Source organism: Silene latifolia, chromosome X (assembly GCF_048544455.1).
Source record: "Silene latifolia isolate original U9 population chromosome X, ASM4854445v1, whole genome shotgun sequence".
Classification (NCBI taxonomy): domain Eukaryota; kingdom Viridiplantae; phylum Streptophyta; class Magnoliopsida; order Caryophyllales; family Caryophyllaceae; genus Silene; species Silene latifolia.
This window is the reverse complement of record NC_133537.1, coordinates 108,318,706-108,329,833: the sequence shown is the minus strand read 5'-3', so window position 1 is coordinate 108,329,833 and position 11,128 is coordinate 108,318,706. Positions and strand designations below refer to the sequence as shown.

The 11,128-nt window shown below is 37.2% G+C and overlaps 1 non-coding gene across 1 annotated transcript; it reads left to right on the top strand.

Moving 5' to 3' along the window:
• Nucleotides 1–5,740: 5,740 nt before the first annotated feature.
• On the top strand, nt 5,741–5,848 carry LOC141624863 (small nucleolar RNA R71). The gene has a single exon (XR_012534667.1). It is a non-coding gene; the product is annotated as a small nucleolar RNA R71 (small nucleolar RNA).
• The last annotated feature ends 5,280 nt before the right edge of the window (nt 5,849–11,128 follow it).

Sequence of the window (11,128 nt, the reverse complement as noted above, 5' to 3'; positions counted from 1 at the left end):
TATAATAGCCTCCCTGTGGAGTACGATACCCGACTTACCTCTGCTATATTAGTTAGAGCCGGTTGGTTTATTTTTGATAGGGCTGCAACAGCCGTGTCACATGCCATGTTGTAACTAACATATATACAACCTAATGCAAATGCTACTATCACTAGTATGCCATATAATCTAAATGCAACTCCTAGAATCACATTGGTTTGTACCGCATAAAAAAAAGGAGATTTGGAAAGATCATACCGTGCGGTCTTCATATTCCTCCTGCCTCGGATGTGGCGTAGTTGGTCCAATGTAATAGGAGTGAACACAAACAAACAAATATATACATGATATACATGTTTTTGGATTTTTGAAATTTTTGAAATTTGTATCATTTTTGAATTTTCGAGTTAGAAGGTGTTAGAATTCCCCACCCCCACACTTAGAATGGGCATTGTCCCCAATGGACAAAACAATAGGGAATTGTGCAAATGCAATGAAATGAATGATGCATGATTCTATACTAAATGCAAACTATATGTGAGATATGTACATGTGATAAATATATACAAGTGATGCAAACTAAACTATACTACATGATGCATGCTTTCTATTGTTCGGAGAGCTAATTTGAATTAACTCGCATTCCTTATGATTGAACTTCCCCAAACCGGACAGAACACTATTGCTAGTGCAAAAAAGAAAGGGAAGTTCATTCACAAGGCATGGAATGCAATGCATGAATGAAGATTGTCATTTTGGATTCTGTTAGTGGGAGCAAAAAGATAAACACCTCAATGGGAGCGAGGTGGGAGTCCTTTGAGTGGTGCTAGGACTCCAAACTCAAAACTACCAAGAGCCTGAAATGACTCTCAAAGTGGTGCAAGTTAAAAATTATACAAGTCATGGAAACATGAGATAAAAACAAAGCAAAAAAAGGGGTAGGAGACTTGCAATGGAATAGGTTGGTACTAGCATAAGTGATTAACCCCGCATTGTAGTTCCCTCCTTCATGCTTTGTCAACCATCAATTGTCACTCATCGTGACATGGAACCGGAGATTTCACCATCATTTTCTTCACTTGAACTTTGCTCTTCTTCCTCATCATCTTGGCAAGACCCACTACTTTCCCGCTCTCATCATCAACTTCCTACTCTCTTCTTGTATCCCTTTCTTCATCTTGAGAAGCATTAGGAAAGAACACTTTCCTATCCACCCAATCCGGCAAAGAACTCGAAGGATCAAGGAGTCCTTGCCTAGCAAGATGGTATAGGGGTGGATATTGGGCGTAATATGCATTCACCTGGTCATTGTGAGCTTCTCTATGCATGTGTTGCATTAGTTGGGTCAAGTAGTCATTGCCCGCCATAGCACCATTAGCTTTGAATTCTTGGTAGGCAAAGGGATAAGGCGGTGTAACAATGGAGGAGGAGGGTTCTTCTCTTGGTTGCTGTTGTTGTTTGATGATGGTCTCGGCTTGCTCGGAAACGGGGATGAGGTAGTTGGTCCGGTGGGTGGAGATGCGACAAATCTTACTTGGTAAGAAAATGGACTTGGCATCCTTGATGAGCCACTCATATTTATGGTCCAAGTTATCATGCTTGATCCATTGAAACTTGTGTATCATGTTGCTCATGTCAAGAAGGTGGGCTCCCTTTAACCGGTTTATAGGTGTTATCATTGTTAAAATCCGGGTTAAAATGTTTTACCAACCTCGTCACCAAGCCTCCATTAACAATAAAGGCCGCACCATCCTCAATATCCAACCATCTTTTTATCAATAGTTGAAGAACATTATAACCACTCTTGGGTTTCCCACCAACATTCAAGAAAGACTCAAGGTAAACAAAGTCTAATTCCGTCAAGTGATTGGCTTCTTTCCTACTAATCAAAGTGTTTACCACGAACTTGTGCCAATACCTTATACCCGGATGATGAATATACAAAGCATGACACTCTTTGAAAGTAGTGAACTTACGACCGGAGATAGCTATCCAAATTGGTTCGGCATCAAATTCCAATGTTTCTTTGTGAACCTGTCACGGTATGTAAGCCCGAATACTTCACCAAATTCACCTTTGAGCATCGTTCTAGTCTTGTTTTCGAGACGGAATTCTACATAATTTCGAGTCTCAATCTTATACTCCCTCAAGGAGCTAATGAACTCCAAAGTCAAGGAGGGCTAGGTCAATTCATTCATTTCAAAGAGGGTTGCTAACCCCATGGACTCGAAAAATACCTTTGGTTGTTCAAGGACACCCAATTTTCTTAAAGCATCTTGACATACAAATTTTGTAGCTATAATATTTTTCTTGGCTAGGGATTCGAATGCATTCCTATGCTTATCGGATAAGAAAGTTACCTCCGGATAGTTCTTCGATTGTTCTACTTCCGGGATAGAGTTAGTAGCTTCCTCAATAGCATGGATGGTTGAAGTAGTAGCTTGCTCCCTTTGTACCAAGACCATTGGTTTGGATGCTAGAGCTTGTTGTCTTTTAGACATTGTTGGTGTTTTTGTTGCCTTGATTCCTCCCTTGATCCTTGCCATTGCTTTCCTTCTTGTATCAACACACCAAGTAAATGCTTGAATGCTTCTTTCTTCAAGTTTCAATGGAATGCCCAATCAATTTGGGTTTTTCGAAATTTCACCAAACCCTAGAGAAATTGAGAATGTTTTTGAAGAAATTGTTGTTTGGATGGTCTTATGTTGATGAAGGAGTGATTTGTTTTTGTTTTGAGCAAGTTTGGACTTGATTTGGGTGAATTTGGATGAGAGATTGTTGTTTTTGGATTAGGGTTTGAAGGTTGAAGTGAGGGAAAAAATGGTGTTTGTATTTGAATGTAATGAAATGAAATGAAGAAGGGGGGTTTTGGTCCGTATTTGGTGATATAACAGGTCGGGGCGGGCGACTCAAGTGCAAGTCGGGCGGATTTTTGGGCAGTGGAAAATCAGTTTTCTGGAGGGCTTTGGAGACGGGCGTCTCGAGGTCAGGTCGGGCGGATTTTTAGTTTGCTCGCTCGACTTGAGCTGGAGACGGGCGGATTTGTACTCCAGTGCAAATGTGACGATAGAGAACCCCTCCGGTCCCCACGACTTGAGGTGAGGTCAGGCGTCTTAAGCTATGGCTCGCTCGACCTGAAGTCGGCTCGGGTAGATTCTTTCATAGAGCAGATTTTCATTTTGCAGCCCTTTCCCAATCCCCACGAGCTCAGGTCTGCTCGTGGGTCGTCACCCCGTGTCAATTCTTCTTCTTTTTCTTCATCAATTCTTCTTGGGTAGCATCACAAAGGCTTGTCTAGCCTAGGCACGTGCTTCCCCACACTTGATCATCAAAAACTACACATTTGAAGCACATTAAAATCCCCCCTCACTTGCTCTCATATTACACAAATCCGTCAAACAAAGCATGTAAAATGCAATGCAAAAATGAGTATGTACAAGTTAAATGAAATGCAAGTTAAGAGGTTAGAATATTTACAAATGGTGGTTTAGGGAGCCCTCCACCAAACTCTCCTTCTTTTGAGAGGTGTCAAGGAGGCAAACCCAAGGTGTTGTTGATGTTGCTCAACACCTTGTAGAAGTAGTCAAAGGCTTGTTCATTCTCATGGTAAATGTCTTGCATAGACCCTTACACATTGTTGTCTTCATTGTGGTAGTCTCAGTCAAAGTGTTGACAAGTATCCATCAAGCCTTGGTCTAGAGTCATAGCATTCCCAATGTAGGGATTAACCAATCCTTCAAATTCATCTTCCCATAGACCGTAAACTTCATTTGATTTCTCTCCTATGTAGGATGGATCTTGAGTTGACGAGAGCAACTCCCCTTCCTTGTTATCACGGCCAATGAGGCTTTCATCAAAACTTGTCATGGGTGAGCTTTGCAAGCTCTCATTCTTGTTGTGAAAAATTCCATGCTCTCCAAATAGAGACATTTCAACATCATCAATATCTTTCTTCCAATTGGGTGGTGTGTCTTTGCCCTTCTCTTTGAGATTCCCATCTTTCCCTTGTTCTTTGGATGGAGATTACATCTTCTTCTTGTCACCCTTCTGAGTATAGTGATCAACCATAAAACATGGCTCAAACAAATTGGGAGCTCTCATAGTCTTATCAAGGTTGAAGGTGATTGTTTCATCACCTACTTCAAGTGTGAGCTCTCCATGTTTCACATCGATCACCGCTCCGGCGGTGTATATGAATGGTCTTCCTAGAAAGATTGGAATGTTAGAATCCTCCTCCATATCAACAATGACAAAGTCCACCGGTATAAAGAACTTTCCAATTCTCACGGGTGCATCTTCTCATACCCCTAGTGGTTTCTTTGTTGAATGATCCGCCATTTGTAAGGTCATGTTGGTGCACTTCAGCTCTCCCACTCATAGTCTTTCACATACCGAGTATGGCATGCCACTCACACTTGCACCTTGATCACATAGTGCCTTGTTGATTGTGGTATCACCAATGGTACATGGTATGGAGAAACTCCCCGGATCTTTGAGCTTTGGAGAGGAATTCCCTTGTAGAATTGCACTACTCACCTTTGTAAAGGCAATGGTCTCCAACTTTTGGATGGACTTCTTCTTGGTAAGGATATCTTTCATGTACTTTGCATAGGCCGGAATATGATGGATTAGCTCCGTAAATGGTATAGAAACCTCTAAGTTCTTCACAATCTCCATGAACTTTCCAAGTTGCTCATCAAACTTGGGCTTAGCTTGGCAACTTGGAAATGGGAGTCTAATCACAATAGGCTCTTTCTCAATTTCTTTAGCCTTCTCTTCATTTCTCTTCTTTGATGAGTCATTGGTTGTTGTCTCTACCACCTTAGGATTTCTCCTTAATGGCTCAATCACATCACTTTACTTGTCATTCTTCTCAACAATACCTTTTTCAATTTGCATCTTTGGTCCTTCATACCTAGTACGGCTCCTTAACTGGATAGCATTGATGGTCTCATGTCTTGTGGGAGGATTACCTTGAGGAGGTAGTTGTCCCTTTTGCCTTTGGGAGCTAGAAGAGGCTAATTGAGACAATTGAGTCTCCAACATTTTGGTGTGAGCAAGGATATTGTTGATGGTGGTTTCTTTGGCTTGGCTATCCCTTTGCATTTGAGCAAAAAATCTTGTTGGCTCTTTTGCACTTGGAGGACCGCTTTTTGGACATCAAAGGCTTGGTCATTGGGTTGATTGTAGTATGGTCTTTGAGTAGGATTTCTCATTGGAGGTGGTGTGTATGTGGGTTGAGGGTTTTGGTCATTTTGGCGTTTGTGTGAAAAGTTTGGGTGGAATTTGGTATTCTCATTATAGTAGTTGGAGTAAGGGGTGCCATTCTTGTATGCTTGGAAAGCATTTACTTGTTCATTTGTTCCCATACATTCATTTTGATCATGTCCCAAGGTTCCAAAACTTTCACATACTCCATTTGGGATTGAGGATGATGCCATCATAGCGTTGACATGTTGTTTGGGTGATTTGGAAACTTCATCAAGCTTAGCCATGGCCTTCTCAAACTTCAAGTTGATGGTGTCGATATGAGCACTTAGTTGAGCACCCAATTGTGTGATGGAATCCACCTCATGCTTTCCTCCTCTAGTGGCCTTTCGTGGTCTACTATATTGAGAATTATGAACCGCCATCTCTTCGATTTTGGCCCATGTTTGGTTGTCATCAACCTCGGTGAACCTCCCATTGGACCCCATATTAAGCACATTTCTTGAGTCTTCATATAAGCCGTTCCAAAATGTTGAACAAGAAACCACTCACTAAGTCAATGGTGTGGACAAAAGCGACAACTGTCCTTAAATCTCTCCCATGCTTCATATAATTATTCTTCATCCCTCTGCTTGAACCCGGTGATTTGGGCTCTCAACATGTTGGTCTTCTCCGGAGGATAGAACTTCTTGTAGAAGGCAAGTGCTAACTTCTTCCATGAATCAATACCAACAGTAGCTTTGTCTAGGCTTTTTAACCATTGCTTTGCGGCTCCGATCAAGGAAAAAGGAAACAACACCCATCGAATTTGGTCTTGGGTTACTTCGGTTTGAGAGATAGCATCACAATAGTCACAAAAAGTTTTCATGTGTAGATGCGGATCTTCACTATGCATCCCTAATGGAATATGTGTCCTCCGACAATAATGCGATCACAACTGTCGATCATGATGATCACATGTTTAAATCTCATTTTAAGAATACACGTGGGAAGTAATATTTTACTGTCAACTGGTCCACACATATCGGTAATGATTGGCTGACTAGAGTTTGACATTACTGTCGTGCGACGGTGGTGACCAGTTGATCCCCTTAGTTCATACCTACAGGATGACACTCTTAATTGTTTATTTAATTGATCGTATGTCGATACGAGTTAATTAAATTGCTTAAAATTGACGGATGATTTTGGAAGTAAAATTTACGTGTCTTATTGTAATTTGATTATAATAAGATACGGTCTAAGTAATCGAATTGTTTTATTACTTAGATGAAATTATTGTTTACGGAAACAATCGAAACAGAATGAATAAATTGTTATAAATATAGAATGTTGTAGTTTATAATTCGGAAACACTTTTTCGGTACAAGTAATTATGAATTACTAGGTTATTTTTATAAGTGACATATTTCATTTTTAATTGTTAAAAATACATTTTATATTTATAAGATGTCATGCAATATGTCACATGTGACATATTGACAAAATCACAAATAAAATGGACTCATCCATTTTATGTGTGTACCGAAATGGAGGGGGTCTTTTAGAGTTTTTATTGTGTTGTATAATAAGTGGAAAACACAATAATAATAACCTAGACCTAGCCTTGCATGCATAGCTTTATCTTGGGAAGAAAAGGAGAGCATGCATTGAACATTTCCCCTCCCCCATGTCCGGTTTTTCCCATAAGAAAGAGCAAAGAGTTTTGCTTAATTTTTACTCTTACACTACAATATTTGCTAGTGTAACATTCATTCTAAAAATATCATAAAATCTTATAGAAATATAAGAGAGAAAAATACTCCAATTCTCCCCTTCTCTTGGCCGAATAAACAAGAGAACAATAACAAGTTTTTGGTCAATTTTAGTGAAGATTATTATTATTCTAGATCAAGTAATATTAATCTATTAAGAGGTCATCTTGGGTATAAGTCTTTGGGAGGGATTCTAAGCTTGAATCCTTGTTCATCCAATATTAGGAAGCTCAAGAACAAGTAAGAAGGAGATCTTACTTGTGCCCAAAATCTGAAACTATCATAGTAAGGATTGATGATTTCTTCTCTACTTCTATTTATGTTTGCATGCATAAGATTTGTAATTATTTTATGACTAAATAATTTCTCACATATATGAATATGTAAATTAATAAGATTAAAAATTCTTACAAGCGGTATCATGAGCCTTAGGTTGTTTGCATGCAAATCGGTTATTGTTTTTCCGAGTTATAAGATTAACAAACAAAACTTATAAATTTGTGTTTATTATGAAATATCACGAAATTTATTTGCATGTTAAAATTTTCTGGTCCTAAGTGATTTTTAGGACATTTTGGTTTATTTATGGATTTTATTGTTCATTTTATATAATATTGGCATTAAAATGTGATTTTATGATAAAAATATCATTTTTGGACTAAAAATAGCTAAACTTTGATTTTTTAAGTGATTTTTGGATATGTTTTCACATATATTATCTACTGATGGCCTGTAAATTTTCATGATAAAATGAGTTGTTATGCTCGAAATATGGATTTTTCAAGTTAAAATCGTATTTAAATGGGAATATAGGTTAATATGAGTTATATTTCGAATCTGGTCGTGAAAATTTAGTATGTTGTCACATGAAAGTTTACAAGATGTGTGTAAAATATTTGGCTATAATGAAGTTTTTATGCATGATTTATGATTTTTTGATGAAAAATCACATAAATAGTGACTTTAATTAGTAAAAATGCTAAAACATACTTCATGACTAAGGAAAAATTGCATTTTATCATATATTTCAGATCTAAAAGTGAAAAGTTGATAAAAATAATTTTTCTCATTTTTTTATGGTGATAATTGTTAAAATCGATAAACCGCAACATTGTTTTTCGCGATAAATTTTCGAAATTTTTAACTTAAGTTTTTGAATATTATGAGTGTCGTGGTATTTTTCCAGAATGTTCATGAGTTTAAATTTCAAATTTTGAAATTATTTGAAATTTTTATGATTTAATTTGAAGTTTATGGCATATTTTTGTATTTTAGGTCCATTTATGAACAATATTAAGAAATCTAGGTTAATTATTGTCAATATGTTAGTGGAGACTAATTTTGAGTCCTAAGTTGGTTAGGGTAATTAACTTGTACATAAATATGAATTTATGTAATTATTGTGATTTTAAAAGGTTAAATCACGAAAATCCGTAAAAACCGATTAATATACGATATTGGCTCCTTTAAGGGGATTTAGCATAAAATTGGGCATTTTCATACATATTATAATGCTGCATTTTATTTATGATTGTCATATTTTAATTTTATGTAATTTTTGAATTATGTAATTTTACTTAGTATGGCCTTAGTTTTAATTGATATTACCCGAAATGTATGGGAATATCGATTCGGTTGTAATTTATTGTGATCTCGTATCACCGTTTTGTAATTTAATAGATTTATTTTATTTTAATTACAAATGTATAATAGGAAATTATGTAATTTATTTATTCCGGAGTTCCTTGAAGACGGTGCTACTCGAGAAGGCGATCCATCAAAGAATGTTGCCTTGAAATGCATGCCAAGACCGAAATTCAAGGGACCAAAGGAGTTGGTTTCCGAATTTGTAATAGTTTATTAGATTTACTATTCTAGGAAGGCCATACTAGGAATTTATTTATGCTTTGCATTTTATTTATATGTTGCATGCATTGCTAAATCGCCATAACTAAAACATGCATTATCATTTAATCGAGTTTATCGACCGTGTCAATTACAATTATCGTAGTTCACCGCTTTAGTTCACTTAAAACGTGATAGATAATAAATTGACATGACCTCTCGCTAAAATAAACAATTGAGACTTAGCTTTACCAAAAATTAGAAACCATGAAAACCTATTTCGTGAGGGAGTGCACTCGGCTTTACCGGGGTACAAACCTTGCTACGTAGAGGAAGTGGGTGATAAATGTCTACCCACCGAATTTATAAAGACGAGGGTTGTATTTGGCTTTACCGATGCCCAAGTTGATGTAAATTTGGATCATGGACACATTTATTCGAAATTTGGGTTAAACTCAACGAAAGTATTCTTGAAGGTTGCCGGATGTGTTTCGGGTTAAAGATAAATATTAATGTAATTTTATCGACCAAGAGTTCTAAAAGTAGAATCGATTAAAAAGTTAATCAACCGAGTTATATTGATAAGGGTTGTATTCGGCTTTACCGATGCCTAAGTTAATATGAATTTGGGTCTTGGAATCATTTATAATAGTTGGGTAGAGATCACTATATAAATGCTCATATCTTGTTAAAATTATTTACAAGTATGATTAAAAATGACAAATGTTAATATTTCCTTTTCCTCCATACTTGTAGTTCATTACAATGAATCCATCAAACGCTACTACACCGATAACTATTGAGTCTTGCCACAATGTTTTTGACGACGTTTGCTTCAACAATGATTTCGACACTACTAGAGTAATTTCTTTTGGGATAGGTTCGAATGGAAACATAAACTTCATCACTTCTTCTAAACCTCCTACTACTACAAGATCTCTTGTGAGCCGGTCTCAAGAAGACCGCCTCATAAAATCTATAGGATCTTTGTCTTTGGAAGAAAAAGATGCCAAAACTAGTGGGAGCTCAAGCAATCAAGTTCTTGCTTCTAAGGGCAAAAGGTTCAAGAAGAAGGGAAAGAAAGGGAAAAACTTCAAGCAAGTTGAAGATGACTGCCATTATTGCTATGGCATGGGACATTGGCTTAGGAATTGTCCCGTATATTTGCGAAATATAAGGGAAGGAATCATCGTTCCAAAAGGTAAAATTCCTAAGGAAATTTATGTTATTGATGTAAATTATACTTCCACTACGACATGGGTTCTGGATACCGGTTGTGGTTCTCACCTTTGTAATCATTTACAGGGGTTAAAAGACGTGAAGAGGCTTAGCAAAGGAGATGTGGATCTACGCCTTGGAAATGGAGCTCGAGTAGCGGCCGAATCCAAGGGAACTTATGTATTAGCTTTGCCTAATGGATTGGAGTTGTATTTACATAATTGTTTTTATGTGCCTACACTTTCTAAAAACATTATTTCAATCGCTATGTTGGACATGGACGGTTTTTGTTTTGTCATTAAAAACAATCGTTGTACTATTTCTAGGAACGACTTGGTTATAGGCCAAGATCCTTCCATTAATGGCATTTACATTTTAGAAACCTCGAATTCGACTAATGACATCTACAACATTCAATCAAAGAAACTCAAATCAAGTGATCCAAATGAATCGTTCATTTGGCATTGTCGATTAGGTCACATAAATGAGAATCGCATCAAAAGATTAATTTCGACTAATGTGATTACACCATTTGATTATCAATCATATGGAACATGCGAATATTGCCTTCTTGGCAAAATGACTCGTAATCCTTTTAGCGGTAAAGGAACTCGAGCAAGTGAACTATTGGGACTCATACATACCGATGTGTGTGGACCAATAAGTATCACCGCTCGAGGAAATTATGACTACTTCATAACCTTCACCGATAACTTGAGTCGATATGGGTATATCTATTTAATGAAGCATAAGAGTGAAGCCTTTGAGAAATTCAAGGAATTTCAAAATGAAGTAGAGAACCAATTGAACAAAAAGATAAAAGTACTACGATCCGATCGTGGTGGAGAATATCTTAGCCTTGAATTTGATTCACACTTGAAAGGTTGTGGTATTATATCACAACTTTCTCCACCCGGAAAACCACAACTCAATGGTGTTGCCGAAAGGAGAAATCGAACCCTACTTGATATGGTTCGATCCATGATGAGTCAAACCGAGTTACCGAACTCGTTTTGGGGATTTGCGATTCAAACCGCAATAAGATCTTTGAACAATTGTCCCACCAAAGCCACCGAGAAAACTCCATTTGAGATATGGAAAGGAAGAGTTCCTAATCTATCCTA